At 42.0% G+C, this 22,532-nt stretch overlaps 1 protein-coding gene across 2 annotated transcripts in view; it reads right to left on the bottom strand.

The window, feature by feature from the left end:
* plxnb1b (plexin b1b) overlaps positions 1-22,532 on the bottom strand; it is a 100,636-nt gene that overhangs the window by 37,519 nt on the left and 40,585 nt on the right. For both annotated transcript variants that reach the window (XM_040003069.1, XM_040003070.1), the window contains exon 2: positions 3,223-3,311. The gene's annotated coding sequence lies outside the window, so the exon portion shown is untranslated. The remainder of the gene's footprint in view (positions 1-3,222; positions 3,312-22,532) is intronic.

Below are 22,532 nucleotides of genomic sequence, written 5' to 3' on the forward strand. Positions count from 1 at the left end.
TTTATGGACATCTATGGTTTGATGTCTTTGCATGTGTGGATTGGACGTGTGGTTACCAACATCTGGTAAGACTTTCTTGTCCTTGAGAAATATATTTACTTATACTTGTATATTATGGCTGCTGTAACAGTTACAGCATAAACCCATGTTAGCAAAGTAGAATGGGAGGGAGAGCCTTTGGTTTTCAGGCCCCTCTTCTGTGGAACCAGCTTCCAGTTTGGATTCAGGAGACAGACACTATCTCTACTTTCAAGATTAGGCTTCAAACTTTCCTTTTTGGTAAAGCATATAGTTAGGGCTGGACCAGGTGACCCTGAATCCTCCCTTAGTTATGCTGCAATAGCTGTAGGCTGCCGGGGGATTCCCATGATGCACTGAGTTTTTCTTCTTCAGTCATCTTTCTCACTCACTATGTGTTAACAGACCTCTCTGCACTGAATCATACTTATTATTAATCTCTGGCTCTCTTCCACAGCATGTCTTCATCCCGTCTTCCTCCTCTCTCCCTAACCGGTCGCAGCAGATGGCCCCGCCCCTCCCTGAGCCTGGTTCTGCTGGAGGTTTCTTCCTGTTAAAAGGGAGTTTTTCCTTCCCACTGTTGCCAAAGTGCTTGCTCATAGGGGGTCATATGATTGTTGGGTTTTTCTCTGAATGTATTATTGTAGGGTCTACTTTACAATATAAAGCACCTTGAGGCGACTGTTGTTGTGATTTGGCGCTGTAGAAATAAAACTGAATTGAATTGAAATTAGCAGAGCGATGAACCAATCAGCACCGTCTCCCAAGAATCTTCTTGGTTCAAACCCAAAGTGGGCCCTTTTTGTGGAGAGTTCCCTCTCTGCCTGCGTTGGTTTCCTACAGGTACTACAGGTTCCTCCCCCAACCCAAGGTCTGTGGTCTGTTAGGTTACATATGTGTTAGGCTAACTGGTAACTCTAAACTGAAAATGGACGTCAGATAAACTAAAGTACGGCGAATAAAGCACTCTATGAATGTGTGCTCAAATATGGCTCGTTTCTGAAGTGCTTTAAATGGTCAATAAGACTAAAAAAAATTTTTTTCTATAACTAGTTCATAACTAGCTAATGCAAGACTATTTCTCTCTCCTCCTAATGGGGTCATTGACTCCTTTTATTTTCAGGGAATTGTGTTATTAACGTTGACATGACACAGCCAAGAGAAATTATAGATATGCTGTAGTCGAAACAGGCAAAGCTTGCTCTCTTGTATCACCTGTGTGATCACGGAGGAGGAGCAGTGATCAACATCAGTTTTGTCCACTAACATAATTTAACTTCTGTCTCAAAATGACGGAGGCAGGACATGAAATGAAACAATGGGGGAAAAAAAACAAACAAACAAACAAACAAAAGACTGCTTCAGAGCACATAGTGTAGATAAAATCTAAATCTAATCATTCTTGTGCCACCCTTGGTGCCAAAACTTGCAATCAAGAATTTGTGATCATTTGCAACGAGTCTTTCGCATCTTTGAAGCAAGTCTGGCCCCCTTTAAACTGCAGGATTGTTTTAACTTCACTGGAGGGCTTGAGAGCATCAACAGCCTGTCTGAGGTCATGCGAACACACTTCAATCAGATTTCAGTCTGGACTATGCCAGTTCACAGCCATTCAGAGGTGCCCTGCTACTGGTCTTCCTCTTGTCCTGGTGCATAATTAAGTGAGCCTGAGCTTCAGCCACAAACTTATGGCCGGGCATTTTCCTTCAGGATTTTCTGGTAGAGAGATTCATGGTTCCAATTACACCAAGTCAAACTGACAGGCCCCCGTTTGACTGCTCATATGATGTTGTTTTTATGGAATGCTTCTGTCTTGTCAGGCCACAGAATATTTCCCAAAACACTTGGGTGATCATCAAGATATTTCTGGAAAACATGAGATGAGACTTTGTGTCTTGGATCTCTCCCACGAATGCCATTTTTGCGCAGTCACTTTCTTGCATTCATGATTGTTGAATCATAAACTGAGGAGTTGTTTAGATGCTGTTCTAGAGTCTTGACTTCTAGATGAGTCCTCAAGGTGCTCTTGGAGTAATTTTTTTTAGGCTTAGCCACTACTGGCAAGATCCACTATATCCACTCACCTGAGTCCCAAAGCCTCAGATATGGCTCTGTAACCATCTCCAGACTGACAGGTGTCGTTGACTTTTTTCTCAGTTGTGGCATGATGTGTAGTTTTTTGAAATTTTAAGCCTGCTTCACTTTGTCAAACAGGCTCTATTTAAATGGTTTCTTGATTCAACAGGTCTGGCAGTAATCCTGTCTGAGTGTGGCCAGTAAAACTGACGTCAGCTTTCAACAACATGTGGCTCATTGCAGTCAGGTCCCTTTTCCACACAGGAGGAGGTAGGTTTGGACCTTTTTTCATTTAATAAATGAATTGGATTTTGAATTTACTCGTGTTGTCTAATATTACCATCTTATTGATTATCTAAATCAAGTAAGTGTGACTAGGGCTGGGCCATATCATAATGTTCACGGTAATACCGGTATAATGTTCGGCAATGATAAGAAAATGAAATATTGCGATAGAATATGGGTGAAACGCGCATGCGCAGTGCCTTTGTTTACATACGCACATGGTGGAAAAAGCATGGCAGCGACGGAGAATGAGAAGAGCGAAAGCGGATCGTTGAATGAAACGATGAACCAGAACTGGTTTGTAAAAATGTTGCAACCTCAGTGGTGTGGAACTGGTTTAGCTTTCACCCATCAGATACACAACAAAGCACAATTTTTGGTAGAGCATGCTAGCGGGCCGTCGTTATTACCGTGGTTTTCGGAAAATAAGGCACACTTATCTGACCTCAGGAAATCGCATGATAAGGTTGTTTGTGTGTGTGTGTTTAAGCAATTTTCAGTTTTGTGGATATCATACATGGTTATGCTGAGGATATGTTGGCTGAAGAACCACTGTCCAGTTTATACAGTTCACTGTATATGTGTCAAGACTACACATGTAATTGTATTAGTCTAGTTAGTAGTCCTAACTACTAATTCTAACCTATATTAAATGCTGCTGTATGTAAGCCTTGTTTGTATGGAAACCTGTTCATTCCACCATGTAAGGGCAACTCATAAAACTCACTGTTACATAAGAAGACACCATGTCTATTTTTGGACTTTATGACCATCTCATTAAGTTTGATTATTTCAAACAGAAGGACTACTAGAAATAAACCATAGGACACATCAGCTTCTCACCATTTGTTTCCAGTGGTGTTTTATAGAGGCATCTCACCTCTTGACCTCCCAGCAGCTTGGGTTTAAAAACACATAGTTCTGGATACAACCTGCAACACAAAGCAAACAGAAGATATATCATTATTCTCTATTCTTAGACAGTGAGACAAGCGGAGCGACGACACATCTAAAAGGATATTAATGCAGGCCAATGAAGCATGTGTGTTTGCCTCTAGGGCTCCAGCACCTAGTATTTTTGAGTACCACCACAGTCCAAAGAATGCTGTGGGAAGCTCATTTTCATTGAAATTCCAGTCAGACCCGTATCTGACAGACTACATCCGTTTTTGTGTGTTTAAAATAAAACCAAAATCAGAAAAAACTACATAAAAACCTTGCAGTAGGGGCCAAGTCAAGTGATGCCAGTCCAAGAGCGGTTCTCAGTGTCACACACTTTCCCAGTACTCAATCCTCTCTTATTGCTAGGATACAAGGTACAAAACCTTCCAAGTCTCTGCCAGAAAAACAAGTTGGTAGGAGGTAAAACAGGACTGCATGGACTGTTTATACACCACAAACCCTCATTTCTACCTCAAGTCTACAGCGTTTACTCAGTTATAATTGTTAAATGACATTAAAAGCTCGACTTTCTTCTTCATACAGTATACGGCTGCTCATTACCTCTCCTCCTCCACAGCCTGCCTGCACTCCACTGCTGGCACAGATTTATCTCTTACGAGTTCAGGCTTATCCAAAAGGGAGATTGGGAAAAAGACACTATTCATTCCACTGAAGAGGCTGAACTTCAACCAGTGTACACACGCACGTACACACACGTACACACACACACACACACACACACACACACACACACACACACACACACACACACACACACACACACACACACACACACACACACACACACCTTTTCCCCTGCCAGATTAAGAGCATCAGAAAGCTTGCTTTGTTGGTGGAAATCTCCTATATATGAGAATGAGGGTAAAGGTCTGGTAAGAGGCCAAGGACAGCATCATCATCATCATCGTTATTATTGTTATTGTTATTAATACTAATAATACTAATAATAACATCATCATCATAATGGACACTTTATATCACACATTATATACACACATGTTACCAAATGTCAATTCTCATCCAAATGTTTCTGATTTTCCATCCAACAACATGCATCTTCCTGCACAGCCAATGAGGTCAAGCACACAGATTCATTTGGTGACTGAGCTGGGAATGATCACATATAAACCTAAACACAGGCTCCTTTGACCCCTGAGGGTGGGGGAAGCTAGTGTTTATATCTTATTTATAAAGCTGCAGCTCCCTGGTGGAAAAGTTCCCTGTGAGGATTATACTTGGAAAGCAGTTACGAGCCTAACAGAGCAGAGGCAGAAATGACTGGCACATTCATTTATAAAAGAATTATTCCAAAAAATATAGAGTGGCTTTCTTTTTCCAGGATTACCAAGTTAAACTAACATTACTGTAACAGCGTTAGAATTAAGGGACGTCTTCTCTAACCCTTCGACTTTGCAGGCCCCAGTTAGCAATCTACTATTTTCACAAAGCTGCAAAACAAAAAGCCAAAAGCACACTAAACTGGACCACTGTGACACTTACGGAAATGTAGAAAAGGTTTCCCATTCCTGCATCAAATAATCCAATCAGACTCAACTTCAAAGTTTCAGACACCTGAGAACTAGAAAATGGACTCCTGATTCAATTCCCTTACATTTGGACTCTGAGTGGAAGCCTTCTAACTTCAGCACGCCTTGGGCATCCGCCAGATGTAAGAGCGAAGAAATATGTGCCTGTAATTGCTTTTATCTAAATGTTCTTTTATGTAATGGACTCCAGTCTTGTTCTAGTCTCCTCACTCAGTAGCAATAAAATATGCACTTTTCCAGCAGTTATGAAAGATGCAGGCACCCAAAGACATTTGGAAATACAATAAAGCTAGAAAAAGACACTTTTTTTAAGCTTTACACCCAGAATATACACTAATACAATGACCCCATCATTAAAGCCTCGCTACACTGGAACTAAGACCAGTAGGTCAATGGCTATCTCACTAGTGTCTAATTAAAAGTGCTTTGAGTGCTCAGGTAGATCAGAAAAGTGCAATTTAAGGACCAGTCCATTCACCGTTCAGAAAGTTCACTCGCTACCAACAAGTAGTCCCAGTACTTCCTGTCTACTGTACAAAACTATTAACAAAAACAAAAGAAACCCCAACATAAAACACACGTTTAGTGCAAGTACCAAAGCAGACTTTGTGGAGATGAGCCCAATTATGGCTTTTATGACAGATTTCCCCAAACAGTAGAACTGAAGCCATTTCCTGTATGTTATGCTTTTGTTATATTTTAGTTTACTAAAAAAAACTTCTTCCACGCTTAGTTTTTAAGTTTTATTTCAGTTCACTATAATAGTTTGGTTCATATGCAAATTTTCTGAGTAGACCGTTCTGGAGTGTAGTAGTGTTGAATCATTGCAGTGTCAGTGGGGATCCATAAACCACAAATGGCTCCAAACAAGCAGCTTCCCACAGAGCTAAGAGACCATGACTACACTGAATATGATGAGCGTCCAAAGACAGCGCAAGCAAAAGGGACAGATTTAGTGTAAATGTGCAAAAAAATAAATAGTAAGGTAAATGTACTAATATACTGTTAAGGTCATGATAGTAGTGGGTGCTGAAGCAGATGAATGGGACCAGCAGGACAGATTCCCTGTAGCACAAACTACGCCTGCCAGACTCCACAGCACCACAGAGCATTAAACTGAGCCATCATCTGCTTCACTGAGTCCATCTTTTCATTCATTCTCAACTCAGTTATCCTGTTATACTCAGTTATTCTGAAGGAGACAGATGAGAGCAACAGCAGAGCAGGGCACAGAGTATATCTGAAGTGAAAAAGCTGGCCCAGGGCTACGGAAGGACAATCGTAAAATTGCGAGGAAGGGGGTGAGGAAAAGAGGAAGGGGATACAACGAGAGAAAAAAAGACCAGAAACAAGTGCAGACAAGCCTCAGTGCTCACTGAGAACTGATGGAATGTGACTAATGATAATAAGCCAGAGAAAGAATGAGAGGGGGCAAGAGGGGAGTGAAGCTAGAGGATGAGGTGACCATTAATTACAGCGACCATCCATAATGACCCATTCATTCACAGAACAAGGGGGAGGGAAATAAAGCAAGTTTCTAATTAGTGACATGATTTAGAGAATAAACAACCACGCAGGAGCACAAACACATGCCTATAATGAGAACTTCTTCCTACTACGCTTTAAACAAAAACACTCACTCCAAAAACCTCTACATCAACAAGCAGCATTTACAAAGGATGCTTTAAAGTAACAAACACATTTACATCGTGACCACATAAAGGCCACTTTGATCTTAAGTGGGCGGGACTGAGTGTAAAGCTTGATTACACATTTACACTGCATCTCACATTATCCAACACAACTTTTGGGTTAATCCATAGAAAATGTCTCTTGTGAGACCCGTTACCGGCTGTAAACCATTTCTCAATTAAATCATTTCATTTACTTGTTGAAGTGTGAAACGCCACAGCAGTTCTTTGTTTTCTTTTCTTTTTTAAAAAAAACATTTTTTGTTAAACTGCATTTTCACACATTTTAAAGTCCCAATTTATGCCATATTCTAAAAGCAGCCCGCTGGGCCAGATTGGAGTGTTTGCTGTGCCGATTCTGGCCCCTAGCCTTATGTTTGACACCCCTGGTTTGAAGTCTGTGAGAGCTGACACACATTGGCTGTCCAACATCCTCCTCCTCTTTGTTTCACTAGGTCACCAGCGTTACTGCTTTGCTACACGAGTGGTATAAACAACATTAATACACCTACGCCTCACAGCAAGAAGGTCCAGTGTTCTAATCCACCATCCGGGGAGTTTGCATGTTCTCCATGCGTCTGTGTGGGATCTCTATGGGTACCCCAGCTTCCTCCCATGACCCAAAGACATGTAGTTAGTGGGGTTACATTGATTGGTGATTTTAATTTGTCCATGAGTGTGGACAAACCCTGTGACAGGCTGGTGACCTGTCCAGGCTGTACCCCACCTCTTCCCCTACGGCAGCTGGGACAGGCGCCAGCCCCCTCGCAACCCTGAATTACTTAAGTGGAAGAGGATGGATGGATACATACATATATATTTATTTATGTTTGTTTGTTTATTTAAACCACAAGTAGGCCTGATCATGAAACTTCCTTTGTCCAGCATTGCAAACAGTATGATTATTAAAGCTAACATTCACTTTACAGTGAGTGCAGCTAGGGCTGCTCAATTAATCGAATTTTAATCACGATTACGATCTGGGCTTTCAACGATCATTAAAAATGACTGAGCCGATTATTAGCCCCTCCCTCATTTATCCGCGACACCTCAAAGGCCGGTCCGTGAAAATATTGTCGGGCATAAACCAGTCCGTGGCGCAAAAATGGTTGGAGACCGCTAATTAAGAGGAAGCTCGGAAAGCTAAGCAGAAGTTATTTGGAGAGGAGAGTGACTGCCGTTGGTTGAAAAGAGAGGTAAAAAAAACTTCAGTGGTGTTGCACACTATTTTATATTATTTTTTAAAGTCATTGTTAACCCTTTAAAGCCGGTCAGAGCAGCACGCTCTGTTTTGTGTAACTATTTTTAAGTCCCTGTAGAACCTGAACCGTGTAAGCTAGCACAATAATTTGTTTTGTATATGAAACCGGAGGAGTTGTACTTACATCTTATGCCATCAGCTTGTCCTCGGTCCCGTTTCCTTCCACATAAAGCTTTGCAAAAATTGCCATAAAAAGCGCTTGCAGGAACAAAAACATAATATTCCAGAAACACGCTTTGCCGATCCGATCAGCTGTTCATAACACTTCCCACAGTTAAACCAGACGTCAGCGCGAACTATCACATGTCCGCCATTTCCTCCCCGAAACCGGAAGTGACGTCATTTTCGGGAAATTGTAGTTTTTTACTCGTAGGCCTTAAAAGCCTATACTGGTCATGTTTGACTTTTCTGAATAGTTGCTGGGATGCTTAGAACTCGAATTGCACTGCTGGAAATAGTTTATTTTGATGCACATGCTGTTTTCTTTGCAAATTTGCATCATAGGATTGTTTTTTTTCGTTTTCCTGCAGTATAAAAATTGGTGTATCTCCAAATAAAACTATGAAGACACTCAAATAAATTTCCTGTTGTTGTAAACGGACTTGGTTCTATAGTAGGTCTTAAAGGGTTAAATAAATATCGTCAAATAATCGCGATCTCAATTTCAGTGAAAATAATCGTGATTATCATTTTTGCCATAATCGAGCAGCCCTAAGTGCAGCTGTTGGACACCATTCCTCATTTTCAGAAAATGCAATCATGGAAGAGTTTGATGTGAAAAACAGCACAGAATCGTCCGTTTTGCATAATAAAGTGGAAGAAAACTAGGATTTATACAAACAAGAAATACATCGACTTGGAACTTCAAATGGTTAATCAATCAAATCTGAGAAGCTGCTGCTCGCCTCTGCAGTCTTCTTTTGTTTCCAATAAACATTATAGAGTATATACCATATACCCTTGGAGTATGAACTGGACCGATCAAAGTGGCAGCGTATTAAGTTTACATTTGAATTTACAAGAAATGGACCCTGAAGTTTCTGCAGCTGAAAATTTCTGTGTTTCCTTCAGGAAGGATTGGGAAAGAAACTCGTTACTCGTAGTAGTCTTTACTTTACCTCTACTCTACTTTTTCCTTGGATGTGTCTTGTTGAATGTATATTGAGATAACAATGCAAATAAGAAATGTAGCTATTCGATGAACCAGCTTCATGTTCTGCATTCTTAGTAATAATGACACACAAAGCAAAGTTCAAATATCCAAGAGAAGGAGCATTTTTTTAAAAACCCTCTATTAATATGCAAATTTATGCAGAAATTTGCTCCAAAGTCTAATTAGATCACATGCTCCAATGGATTACCTGAGGTGAGGTGCCAACAACATGCCTACAGTCACAGAACACAATCTGTTTACCTAAAGCCAAAAACAGTGCTTCTATTTGACATAATGGATTTCCAAATAGTTATTTATAGAGAAACCCTCAATAATTGCCACCCATCTTAAGGAACGCATTTTAACTCAGGTGATGAACTTCATGGGGAGCAGGAATGAAAAGGGAAATGAGGAGGAGGGAAATCATTGGCCCGTGCTTTCTTCCGGAAGGAAACATCTTTCCAGAAATGAAGACATAAAAGTTCATAGGTTTCTGGGTCAGGACTATTTAAGGGATGAAGTTCCTCAGTGCCATAACAGTGAGCTTTCCTGGACACGTTTCAGTTGTCAGACAAGGGCAGTCACTTCTCACTGCCTCAGTACAGGAAGTTCCCATGGCTGTTAAACTTTATGACCCTGAGGAAATCACTTTAGGGTGACAGAGGATGAGCCTGGCACAGGAAAGGATCGGGTCTTAAAGATCACCTCTGTGTTTGGGTGGCCCTCGATGACTTTGACCAAGCACATGGACATGTGTTCCTGTTTCCTCACGATAAATCAGCCTCTCTGTATGTCAGACACAAAACGTTTGTTCTCAGGTTTTTCAGTTTGGCAGATTTAAAGATGCGTACGCTATCTTGGGCTCACCATCCATTAAGTACATCTTCTTCCAAAAACTACAACTTAAAGATCTAAATATCTTTTAGGCTCTGCCTTCTGTTGGTTAGCATCCTTTCAAGTTAACAGACAACAAAATAATGTGAAAGTTCAATAGCAAAAACATAGTTTTAAAACTAATAATAATAATAATAATAATAATAATAATAATAATAATAATAATAATGATGGATTGCATTTTTATATAGCGCTTTTCGGGACCCGTCAAAGCGCTTTACAATACCACTATTCATTCACTCTCACATTCACACACTGGTGGAGGGAGCTACAGTGTCAGTCCCTGGGGGGCAGACTGACAGAAGCGAGGCTGCCATATCGCGCCATCGGCCCCTCTGGCCAACACCAGTAGGCAAGTAGGTGAAGTGTCTTACCCAAGGACACAAAGACCAAGACTGTCTGAGCCGGGGTTCGAACCGGCAACCTTCCGATCGCCCTTACTCTCCTTACTGCAGTTATATTGACTGTTTCTCATCATTAAAAAAGGTCTTTCCAGAAGTAATTGGAAGGTTGCCGGTTCGAGCTCCGGCTCCGACAGTCTCGGTCGTTGTGTCCTTGGGCGAGACACTTCACCCGTTACCTACTGGTGGTGGTCAGAGGGCCCGGTGGCGCCAGTGTCCGGCAGCCTCGCCTCTGTCAGTGCGCCCCAGGGTGGCTGTGGCTACAATGTAGCTGCCATCACCAGTGTGTGAATGTGTGTGTGAATGGGTGGATGACTGGTTGTGTAAAGCACTTTGGGGTCCTTAGGGACTAGAAAAGCATGACATGACTTTAAGCTGTGTGACGAAGTGCCCGACTGTGGTGGAATTAAATGTTAAATGAGAGCAAGTAGCGAGCCATGAGGGCTATCATAAACAAACAGCAACAGCTGCCAGACAGGAAGCTATAAAAGAGGGTCTGTTTATCTGGATCGTATCTGGATCAGATGCAGCAAACAGGTGCGGCTGACAGTAGACACACCACAGAGCATCTACGGCGCTGCAAGGCCACGACTTCTGAATGCAATCCAAGCTATTATGTTTCAGGGTAATTCATATCTTATGCCTTCCACTCAGTTCTTAGTGTTGGCTAGGTGGGAGTGTTATCATCTACAATAAACTAAAACCTAGAGACACATAAAAAGTTCAGAGGATGAGGTATGATCTGCCACAGAGAAGAAAATGCACTGTGAATACAACCTTGATGCATGTTCCATCTGTTTGTGTCCATCCTCACACCGAGGCTCATTCACAAACAGTGAATACACACAAGTATTTGCATATATAAAAAAAGAAAAAAATCTGTGCAGACAAAAATTTTCACAAGTTTGATTCAGTGTTTTCTTTATACTGGTCCCCCCCCTCCCCTCCTCCAAAAACAAAGCAACCCCCACGCAAAAAAAACAAATGCTGAGAATTACAAATCAATGCATAAAGATATGAAATTACATTTACAAACATAAAATACCAACTAAAAGCGATATTCAGCACCTCTGGTATTTTAGCCTGAGCATCACCTTCTTTATCTTTTTAGACTACGCCCACACTAACCCGGATAGATTTGAAAGTGGCGTTTTCGTCTACACCAGCATTTTCAGTTGTTTTCACAGAGTTGTGCGTCCACATTGAAACGGTTGAAAACACTCACGTTCCAGTACTGCACATGCGTGAAACGCAAGACCTGCCTCATTGCTGTCTGCTGTTTATTTAGTGTCTGGTTCTTTGAAACGTCGCAGCAAAATGTCGAGGAAAAGCACAACGTTTTTTTAAATGGACTAACAATGAGGTGGAGTTGTTGCTGCGAGTAACACAAAAGTACAAAGTAGCAAAATATATTATTAATCTTTTTTAGGGCTGTCAAAATTGAGAGCAAACCAAACTGCTGTATAATGCCCTCCGCTGTCTTAGTTTAATTGGTCACATGACTGCATCATATGACTAAAATGTGTCATTGTTTTCAAAAAGTCTGTTTTCGCTGTCCACACTGCAACGCCAAAGCACCGTTTTCAAATGTATGCGTTTTCTAGAGCGAAAACGCCGTCTCAGTGTGGACGGGAGGCCAAAATGGAGAGAAAACGAAAAAGCATTAGTAGCCTTAAACTCTTCCAAAGTTTTGTCACACTGGTGAAAAAACTTTGGAAAAGTCCTTTTGTGACATCATTGACTTCAGTCCGGCTGTGCAGGCGTCTGTCTTACAATATCGTCACCACTTCACCTTGAGGTAAAAATGTTTCCTTGTTCACAGAAACTGGGGCATGGCAGTGTTTAGAGTTATTCTTATTCAAAGAAAATTGAACAGTGTTAAGAACAATATTGGCAACTGCACACATTTCATGAACCAAGCAGTAATTTTGCCAATATGTTAGGGATGAGATCAACTGTTCTTTGTACAATTCCCAATTTTTCCCACAGAATGCCTAAGTTATTTTAGCTCATTTTAAAAAAGTTTTATTTATTTACTGTCTGAAAGAACAGCATAATTTTTCATCAGTTTACTACAAATAATCCTCTTAATCTTACTTTGAAAGTTTTGTTGATACTAGTCAGCAAACTGCTAGCAGAAGGCCAAACCAACCAGAACCAGTTCATGTGCTACTGAACTCACTGAGGCTGCAGAACAGAACAAGAACTACCAAACTGCCAGCAGCAGTCCAGAAAGGTCAACATACAACCTGAAGACTCACTGAGGAGGCGGCGTCACAACGGATATATCCAATCGAAGGACCACTGAGGCCTGTGATTAAAGGACAAACTGTTGTCTTGCCTTTGCATGACATTATTGTTAAAATATTCAAGTAGCTTTCTGAACCATTTACCAGCAGAGAGAGAGAGAGAGTGTGTGTGTGTGTGTGTGTGTGTGTGTGTGTGTGTGTGTGTGTGTGTGTGTGTTTTCTCTGCATCACAGTGGGTTAGGTAAAGCATGAAGTGGATGGCAGCTTTCCAGTGGGAGACTCCACCCCACGAGGGCAACATCACGCCATTATTGCCATGGAAACACACTGACCCTGAGTTTTGAACGCTGTGTTTAACTCCTCCGGAGTCTGAGTTAAGATACACAGACCAGGTCAGACTGATTAGACAGAAGCAGAGCCATTGTTTCATAAGTCAGTCTCTGAGGAGCGTTATATAGCTGATGGACATGAATAAGAAACATTAGAGAGGAGAGAAGAACAGAAGAGAGATCAGGACACATTCAGTGTTTATCACATAGAGCCAACAGTAAAATTCTGGGTCAAGGCCCAGAACTATATAATAAAAAATAAATAAAAATCATTCATATTGTTACTTCGGTTCCACCAGGAGCCACAGTGGGCAGGGCAGCACCTATTCAGAGAGAAACCCCTTCAGTGAATAAAGGTTGTTCCATCCCAACAGCTCTGGCCCTGCTCACAGGACACTGTGGGATAGTTATACACACAGTTGTGTGTCTGCAGACTTTGTTGGGCCTAGTGGGTTTCTGAGCCATCAGTCAAATTGTGCCAACAAGCTGTGTGTTTTTAGAGGCCTGGGACCAGTTGGAGATAGTGAAGGGCAGCAAAGCTATTTTCTAATAGCAGAAGTGGATTATATAAATCGTATTTTAATCACTTTTTATACTTTTATCATACAGCTGCAGACACCTGGACAAGTCATTTTCCTGTTACACTCTTTCCTACTACTCAAGTGTGCTTCGAGTCCACCGGAAGGACACATGCAGAGTTGTTTTATTGCAGTGTCTCATGCTAGTCAACGTCCTACACAAAATGTCAGTGTTCGCAGAGGTCTACAGAGAGCCTCATGGTCACATTTGACTCGGGCAGGTCAATGCATACTCACAGATTCAGAGCCTACAATACAACATGTTATAAGAGGTTCTCACTAGAGGACCCCAATATTAAGAACACTTTGATGCAATACAACATCCAAAGGAGAAAAAAAAAACAAAAAAAAAAAACCAAACATTTTTTCTTTTCATATTCAGATTGTAAATTTATTTCCAGTCTGAATACAGTCATATTAACCTCCCCTCCCCCCCCCCTCAGAGCCCCCGATTCAATAGTTTGTGGAGCCACCTTCTGCAGCAGTAACTTAAAATCATAATCATTAACATGACTGTCAGTCTCCAACATTGTTGTGTTGTGATTTTGGCCCACACTTCTTTCTATCCTTTTAATGTTCAGTTCATTGAGGTTTGCAAACATTTGTTTATGCGCAGCAATAACATCAGCATTTCAAATCAAATTTAGGTCTGGACAGGGCCACTGCTGTAGATTAGTTGGGATCATTGTCACAGTGCATGGCCCAATTTCAGCCAAGTTTTAGCCAGAAGATAGCCTCATATTTCCCTGTAAAATGCATTGGTATACAGAGGACATCACAATGATTGCAAGGTGCCCAGGGTCCCGTGCCTGCAAAACAAACCCAAATCATCAGCCCTCTGCTGAGATGTTTGTGCTGACAGGCTGTGTCTGCTTCCCCCGCAGGTATGGCACTATGCATTATGGCTAAAGAGGTCTACTTTGGTCTCATCTGTTCAAAGGACAGAGTTCCAGAAGTCCTGTGATTTGTTTCCATGTTTTATTTAGAGAGAAGAGACTTTGTCTTGGCAACCCTTCCAAACAAGACATACTTGTTTGGCCTTTTCTAGCATTATCTAGATGCTACTTTCCTCTTAATTTGGAATGAAATAGTAAGGATGTACTTAAACTTTTCAAACGACTGCTGTGAAAAGGTTTTCATAAATAAACCGATCTCGACAACCATTGAGGAAACATGAGGACAGAGAAAGATAATTATGAGTTTACTGTGTGACTTTTAGAAGCCACGAGAAGCTACAGTCTGTGTGTCTCTCCTCCACTGGACTTTAATATTAGCTTTAACCACACTCAGTCATTGTGTAGCGCTGATATGCTGGGAAGTTAGAAGAAAAGCGTGCATGTGTGGACACTCGTGCACTGTTTTTTTAAATGAGGCAATGTCTTCACAGGCAAATTATAGCCTGTGTTTTCACATGCTGATTATGGTGAGGAAAACTATGCACACATTATCAGAAAGAATGCAGAAAATCCTCTGACGGAGAGCAAAAGTAGGAAGGACAAGCTATCGTTACCCCCACCAGTTCTATGCACCACAGTAACTGGCCTATATGCAGCTGGAAAACACAACACTAAGAGTGGGTGAACACCTGAATGGCAACTTCCTGAACAGGACTGACAAAGCAACAGCTCCTGGACACATACGTTTCTGAGTTGGAATATTTAAGGTAATTTTAGATATTACAGAATTCTTTTGTTGCAGCAGTTAACAACAACAACAACAACAACAACAACAACAACAACAACATTCGGCCATTTTGGCTGAATTTCTCTGGTTCATAACAAATTTGACAGAAAAAAAAAAAAAAAAGCGCTCTGTTCCAGCCTGAATTATACTGCCCGCCCAATTGTTTGATGCTGCACGAGTGACAGACACCCCCTGCTCAACATTTCTTCCTTCCTTCACAGGAGATGGAACAGATACACACAGCCCTTCAGCTTGTTAATGCCATTTGGCCTTGCAGTACAGAACACCAGAAGCACACTGCTGAGAATGAAACCAATATAACAGCAGCAAAATCAAGTGTCCAGGTTTCCCAGAAACAGAGAAGGTGGCAATAAGAAAAGAATAGTTCAAAGAAATTACTAAAATCCCCAAATGCCCCTGATAATCATGCCAAAGATGAGTGTATGCAAACTCCTGAGCACACTCCTATTATTGGTAACTCATTTTGGCTTTGTTGGGCTTTTTTGTTTGTTTACTAAATGAAAGAAATGAAAAAAACAAACAAAACAATCTAATTGCTCATTGCTCTTATTTTGAAAGGTCAGTCACTTTTAACTAGCAAGTAGCCCGTGCTATTTTGGATTCCACTAAGAGCCTATTCGCTGGCATATTCAGTGACTATGAGAGCTGTCAATATTTCTCAGTTCCTTTCCCAGAGAGGATCTTGTCCTGGGCTCCACCACGTTGTGCTGTAGGTGGCAACAGCAGTTCCACTTTGCACTGTGTGCTGGTTCTGGTTCATGTGCATGTAGTCTGCTGCAGACCAGAACAATCACTACTGGCAACTCATTCACAAAATAACTCATTTGAGAGTCAGAGGATTAAATTGCTCATTTGTGCAATCTTCAGGAATGCATGACAGACTATAACACGGTGCTGGGTCAAGTAAATGTGCAAAGACTGAGGTTAAACTATAAAAGGCTATATGTAAAAGATTTGTTCTTGGCAGTCGTATCTGAGTCTGCTCCACTGAAACTATTTAAATTCTTGGTTGAAACTGCTGTGGTCATTTTTACCATCGCTCTACAGCGCTGCGATTTCAGCCTGGGATAATCTACAGGCTGCTTCTGAAACTCGGCTCAACTTTAATGACTGAATATTTATGCAGTGTCATGTGCTCATAAAAAATGTGCTGCTGCAACAATGACAATGTCCAGTAACACCAATCACCAGATGCTTTTAGTTCTCATGTCTCATGTTATGTGACGATACAAACAGCTGCACCACATCATCACTTGACAATTCAGTGTTAAAATGATTACATTATTAATAGGGGTGCAACGATACACAAAATTCACGGTTCGGTTCGGTTCGATACTTTGGTGTCACGGTTCAATATTTTTTCGATACAAAAAAAATGTTCATGCCTTTTTAATTTGTCATTTATTAAAATTATAAATATATATTTTTAACTCAAAAGTACAGTTTTTAAATTTAACCCTAACCCTTGTGCGTGTTTTTTATTTTGACAGCTAATGTGCACCTGCGGACCACTTATGTGCAGCCCTGGTTATTTAGCTCATCATATTGCAGCCACAGAAATTCTTTTGTCCATGAAACCATAAAGCTGCACTTTCTTTTTGCCTTATAGTCTGATTTGTCATAACTTCTCCGTTTTGTGGTAAGCTTTTCTTTGGCTGTCACTTCTTCACCCTGACCTGTCTTATTTGACTCAGCAGAACTAAAATATATATCCTGCTGCTTTTACACACGCACTCACATAAGCTCAGCGATTCTCTGCGCGATCAACCTCTCACATGTTTAAGCTTGCTGCGGGAGATTTCACTTGTCATGTTTGCATAGTAAGCTAACGATTAATAAGACGATGTCAGAGGAATTGGTGCACAAATTATCATCACTCACAGATCAGTGCTGTCGCTCTCTATACACAGTTTCACACGATTGCAAAGTGAAAGCAAAAAAACAAGCGCAAATTCAAACGCCGGGTTCACACTTGTCACTCCTATGGCGCCCTGTCGGGGCCTGGGGCCTGGGGCTCGCTCGGGCCCCTATGGAGATGGGGTCCTCCCGGCCTCCGTTCCTGGGGCTCGGCAACACAGCTGGGCCGGCGGAGCTCTTTTTCGCGTCACTGCAACTCCCCCAGCGTCGCTCCGCGGGGCAGAATGAGTCCCTTCTGGGACGCTCTCAGCTCGACTGGAACAGTGCCGGCCCCTTTGTCCCCGGGTCTCTGTGTTCTGGGGGCCTCGGATGTCTGAGTTTGATCTCTGTCACACCCTGGGGACGGTCTGTGGCCCCCCCCACTTAGGAGATCACTACATGGAAACCTTTGGAATCAAGCATGTGATCCACACAGGTAGCACAGTACACACGGTTATTCACAGAGCGGAATAAGCTTCTTTGCTATGCCCAAGCACCTGTGCGCGTCTATCTTCTCTGCACATAGTGAGAATCTCTGTTCTACAGCTAGTTTAGTAATGCTGCGGCTAGTTAGTGATGCTTGTTGTTTTTTCTCATTGCACTTGGTGTTGTTGGTTGTTTTTTGTTGTTGTTTTTTTTTCTTTCCATACCGTGACCTGACCTTCCGCCCCCCTTTCACCGTCTCTTCTCCCTTGGTTTCTTCTTTCTCTCCCCTCCTCTCATCGCCCCGTCCATGTTGTAACAAAACACTACAAAAAAACAACCAAAAAAAAAAAAAAACGACACGATGAACTGAAGCTCTGCATCAGTCAGTCGCATACTGCTGTTCTAGTCCAGTACACGCTTACCAAAAAAAAAACGAAACAAAAGAAAACCAAAATAATTCCAAACGCCAGATCTGAATGAGGGGTGGGGGAGGGTCCATCAGTTGCAAGGAGAGCTTTAACTTCTGTCTCGCTAGCTTGCCCTGCGGCTCTTCCTTCCTGTACGATGCTGTCTGTGTTGAGCGCTCAGTGAATCTTGCGTGCGACTACTCCGCCTAGGCTTGACAGTGCAGCCTAGGCGGAGTAGTCGAACGCAGATTCACTGAGCGCTCAACACAGACAGCATCGTCAGAAGGAAAGTTGATAAAATAAATTACAAATGTTGTATTGTTCGATACATATGCGTACCGAACCGAAAGCACTGTATCGAACGGTTCAATATCGATACGAATATCGTTGCACCCCTAATTATTAATGAGTTCATGGATGTATTAGCCTATCCCAGCCTAAAGTAAAGAACAGATCTCAGCTTCATGTCACAAGACACTAAACATGCTCACACCACCATTCAGAAGCAGAGTGATGGAGCACTGCAAATATGTGTGATAATCTACCTCGATCTGCATATTTAGTAGAATGGTCACTACAAAACATTCACATGCTAGTCAACCAGAGCGAGAGGTATTACTCTGGCTATCAGAGATGTGTGAGCAATACAGCCAATCAAAAGATACAGAAGTTGTTGTGTGTGAAGACTGGCTAAACAAAGCAGTCAGTCAGTTGTTCAAACTTCATGCAGTAATGAGAAAGACAAATATTTGGGCTCTCATGGAGCAGAAACATAGCTAGTAGCAATATGGCACAAAAACAAGCTATTATTAGAATTAGTAGTGGGAGAGGGATACAGACAGTAAGCCACGGACTGACAGATGGCTGCTACGAGAGACGGAGGGAGGATGGGCTCCGATGCGAGATTTTAGATAAGCTGTACAAGGAAGAATGGAGGAATTGACCACAATAACAAATATCAGCACAAACGCGCTGACACGTTTATATTATATTAAGCCCAGTTTACTGGAGCCAAGTAGGAGGTTAACCACTGATTAACTTCACTCATTAAAACAAATATCCTCCTTCCTCTATGGGTCTCCACAGTGGATCATCCCTGTGTCACACCAAGACTCCTTCCTGGCAGCACCATCTTCAACGTCCAGTATATCCAGTATCCTTTCTCTACACTCTTAACAGATTCAACTCCGCCACCTCACGCTGCGATCCTGACCTTTTGTCTCCAAACCACACATAATAGCAGGTCTCACTAACATCTTGTAAACCTTCCCTTTTTCTCTGGTTACAAATCAACCTTGGCATTCGTCTCCACCCACCCTGCCTGCACGTTCTTCTGAACCTCTCTCATGCGCTGTCCTGCACCATGCTTTGGATGGTGAGCCCAGGTATTTAAATTCATCTACCTTCACCATCTTTACTCCTTGCATGTCAACCTTTTCACCAGTCGCCCTCTCCTTCACACACAAATTCTGTCTTTTGTTTTTTGTCGTTTTTTTTTTTCCCGCCTGTCCCGTTTGGTTCTTTTGCATCAGAATTATTGTCTAAAAGGCGAAGAAAGATGCCCAACGGATTTACTTTACCAAATGGACCATCCCAGCCTTGCCGTATTGGTCCATTTGATTCACCTTTGCTTTTATTGTTTATTTTATTTTCATTTGCTGAACACAGGACAGACTTGCCTGGGGAAAAGAAAAGGGAGAAAGAAAGAGGGAAAGAAAAACAGCGGTGAAGAGGGACGGTGATAAAGGACAAAAAACCAACAAAACAAACAGACAACAAATACATACATCGATCACCTGCATCACCTGTTGAGAAAGAAAAAAGAGAAAACAAGCAAAGAAAAAGAGAGCAACATAATAAACAACATCATCGCGATGATATATGGGAATATGACAGTAAATACTAAATATTAAACATTATTGTGCAGCACGTAAGATCGACAGCACACAGTGTGCTTTGAGGTAGGAGCCAAAAAGGGTGTAGTTTGTGTGTGTGATCACCCGTGTGTACACCTGTGAGCATGGACGCGCTTGTTTTTAAAAGGTTCCTTCATGTAATGATCTGCTAGAGGGTGTGGGGGGGCCACAGCCCCGGAAAGAGCTGAGGAGAGTCCCAGATGAGGGGTCACTCAGCAGCCGCGGAGCAGAAGCCAGGGGGGGTTGCAGTGACGTGCCCGTGAGCTCCGCCAGCAGCCAGCTGTGCCAGAGTGACCGAGGGGCCCGAGCGAGCCCCAGGCTCCAGGCCCCGACAAGCAGCCACCAGGAGTGAGCCGGTGGGTACCTGGACGCCCATCCCCGGACACAAAGAACCACCAACGCACCGATGTCTGAGGGAGTCCGCCACCGGCAGGGGAAGTGGTGGGAGGAGATAGGCCTGAGATGTCCCCAGAGAGGTGGCGTCTGATACCCGACCTGACATATAGACACAAACAAACAGGCACACACAGATACAAACATCCATTCCCACCCTTAGAGCTGGGCGATATGAGATTTTTTCATATCACGATATGTTTTTTTCATTTCAGGCGATAACGATATCTATCACGATATAAGCCAAATAACTATATTTGTGAGATTTAAATGTGCCGTTGCTCACAAGTAAAATGTGAAATAATCAGCAGCTTGTTTTTATTTAAATATTTATTTCCCATAATAAGTTCAACAGGGTAGATGTACTTAAGGAACATGAGACTTTTTCACATAAATAAAGGCAAATATTGCAAACTACACAAAAGGCAGCCGCTAAAGCGTTTAAGTTTCAAAATAGAACAAACGAAACAGACTAAATTGTCAATTCCACTTAGAAACAAAATATTAATTCTAAAAATAAATCTTAGTTTGTTTTACAGAAGAACAGACAAAACTGACTAACTTTTGTCAATATCAAATAAACTGAGAACTAAAAGGAAATTCTCGATCTGTCCTTGTTGTATAGCTGAGCTTTTCAAACAGTTTTAACAGTTACTTTAGTCTGACAAAAGCCGAATGACGAATTAGCGCTTCCAGTCAGAGACTGAGGCTACGTCCACACGTACACGGGTATTTTTGAAAACTGAGATTTTCCGTTTTCGTTTTAAAAAATAACCCCGTCCACACATAAAGGCAGAAATGAAGGAAAACGCTGCTATGAACATGCCAAAGCAGCAGGTGGCGCTAGATTCCTAACCGTGCAGAAATGTTGCCCAATCAGAAGTCTAGAAGCCTCGGTGGGAAAAAGTAAACAAAGCTGGGGCATAGAAGCAGAACCGAGTCGTATGTGTGGACGGACAGTAACTGTGTGTATATGTAAGCATTTAAACACTGCAGAGAGTAGAATTAACAGTAACAGTATTGTAGAAATTCATTTCACCGAAACAATAACGTGGCGCACAGTGTGACGTCAAAAAAATGCGCACACCTTTGACGCTGCGTTTTCTCCGTTTTTCTAGTCCACACGTAAATGCAAAAACTGAGTTTTCAAAAATATCCACCCTGGCCGGAGTTTTTAAACATCTTCGTTTTCAGTGACCAAAAACGCCGTTTACGTGTGGACGAAAGGTGCAAACGCATAGAAAAATCTGCGTTTTCAAAAATACCCGGGTACGTGTGGACGTAGCCTGAGCATGCACCAGTTTATTGTATTTCCAGACTTGCTTTCGGCACAATTTACAGTGCACGCTACTCTTTTTTTTGTCAGACTTGAAATAGCCGAAATACCTTCACACTACGGAACTTCTATGGCTCTTCCGTTCGACAATCTCTCCGGCGTTGGAACCATCATCTGTTTTCTCTTCGGTAACCTTCGGTCACGCTCTGTTGATTTTTCTAGTCGGCACACTCATTTCCTCCATTACCCGGGCGGTACGGTGGCTGGCTGCTTCCCAAACAAATACACATGTGCGGCTTGGCACTTGTGCTGTACGTAACAAGTCACGTGACGCTGTGATTGGTTCGGCTCTGCGCTACTTAATTTGGATTGGCTGTTTTTTTTTTTTTGTTGTTTTTTTTTTTTTTTTTTTAAGAGGACAAGAGCGGCGAGGTCTATCGCGATAGTTTAATTTTTCTATCGAGAAAAAGTTATATCGCGATACATATCGTTATCGTTCTATCGCCCAGCTCTACCCACCCTCATGCTCTCATATGCAATTACTCAACACTCACCCAACGTGGAGACAGACATAAAGAGACACTGTACATACAATCACACGCCAAGCGTACTCTAAGCCCCGGGTCTAGGTACCCTTGCCCCTGGGGGGGGGGGAAACTGCACCCAGACCCAGGTAGTGTTACCCTGGGGTGGAGAGAAGCAGACTGCCCCCGACTCCGCACAAATTCTTAGTAACTTTCATTCCTCTTCACCTCTCCAGGCTCTCTTCCACCTGCTCCCTGATCACCTTTAAACATAAGAGTCCATGGAGACGCCTGTTGACTTTATATATCAGTCCATCCGTCACTATCGCAAACACAGAGCTCAAAGCAGATCCAACCTCGAAGTAAAATCCTAATAACTCCTTTGGCCAATATTTTTTATTTGGGCTGTGGGAGATGGAAAACTGTAATCATGAAAATGTTTTTTTTCCTTCTTATCAGTAGATTGATTTATGTCCCAATAAGTGAAATTAGTATTTTTGTCAAGCTTAAAGGCTCATTTTTACTCCTCAGTGAAAATAAAATAA

The sequence above is a fragment of the Simochromis diagramma genome, unplaced genomic scaffold (genome assembly GCF_900408965.1).
Source record: "Simochromis diagramma unplaced genomic scaffold, fSimDia1.1 OVJJ01000646.1, whole genome shotgun sequence".
Classification (NCBI taxonomy): Eukaryota; Metazoa; Chordata; class Actinopteri; order Cichliformes; family Cichlidae; genus Simochromis; species Simochromis diagramma.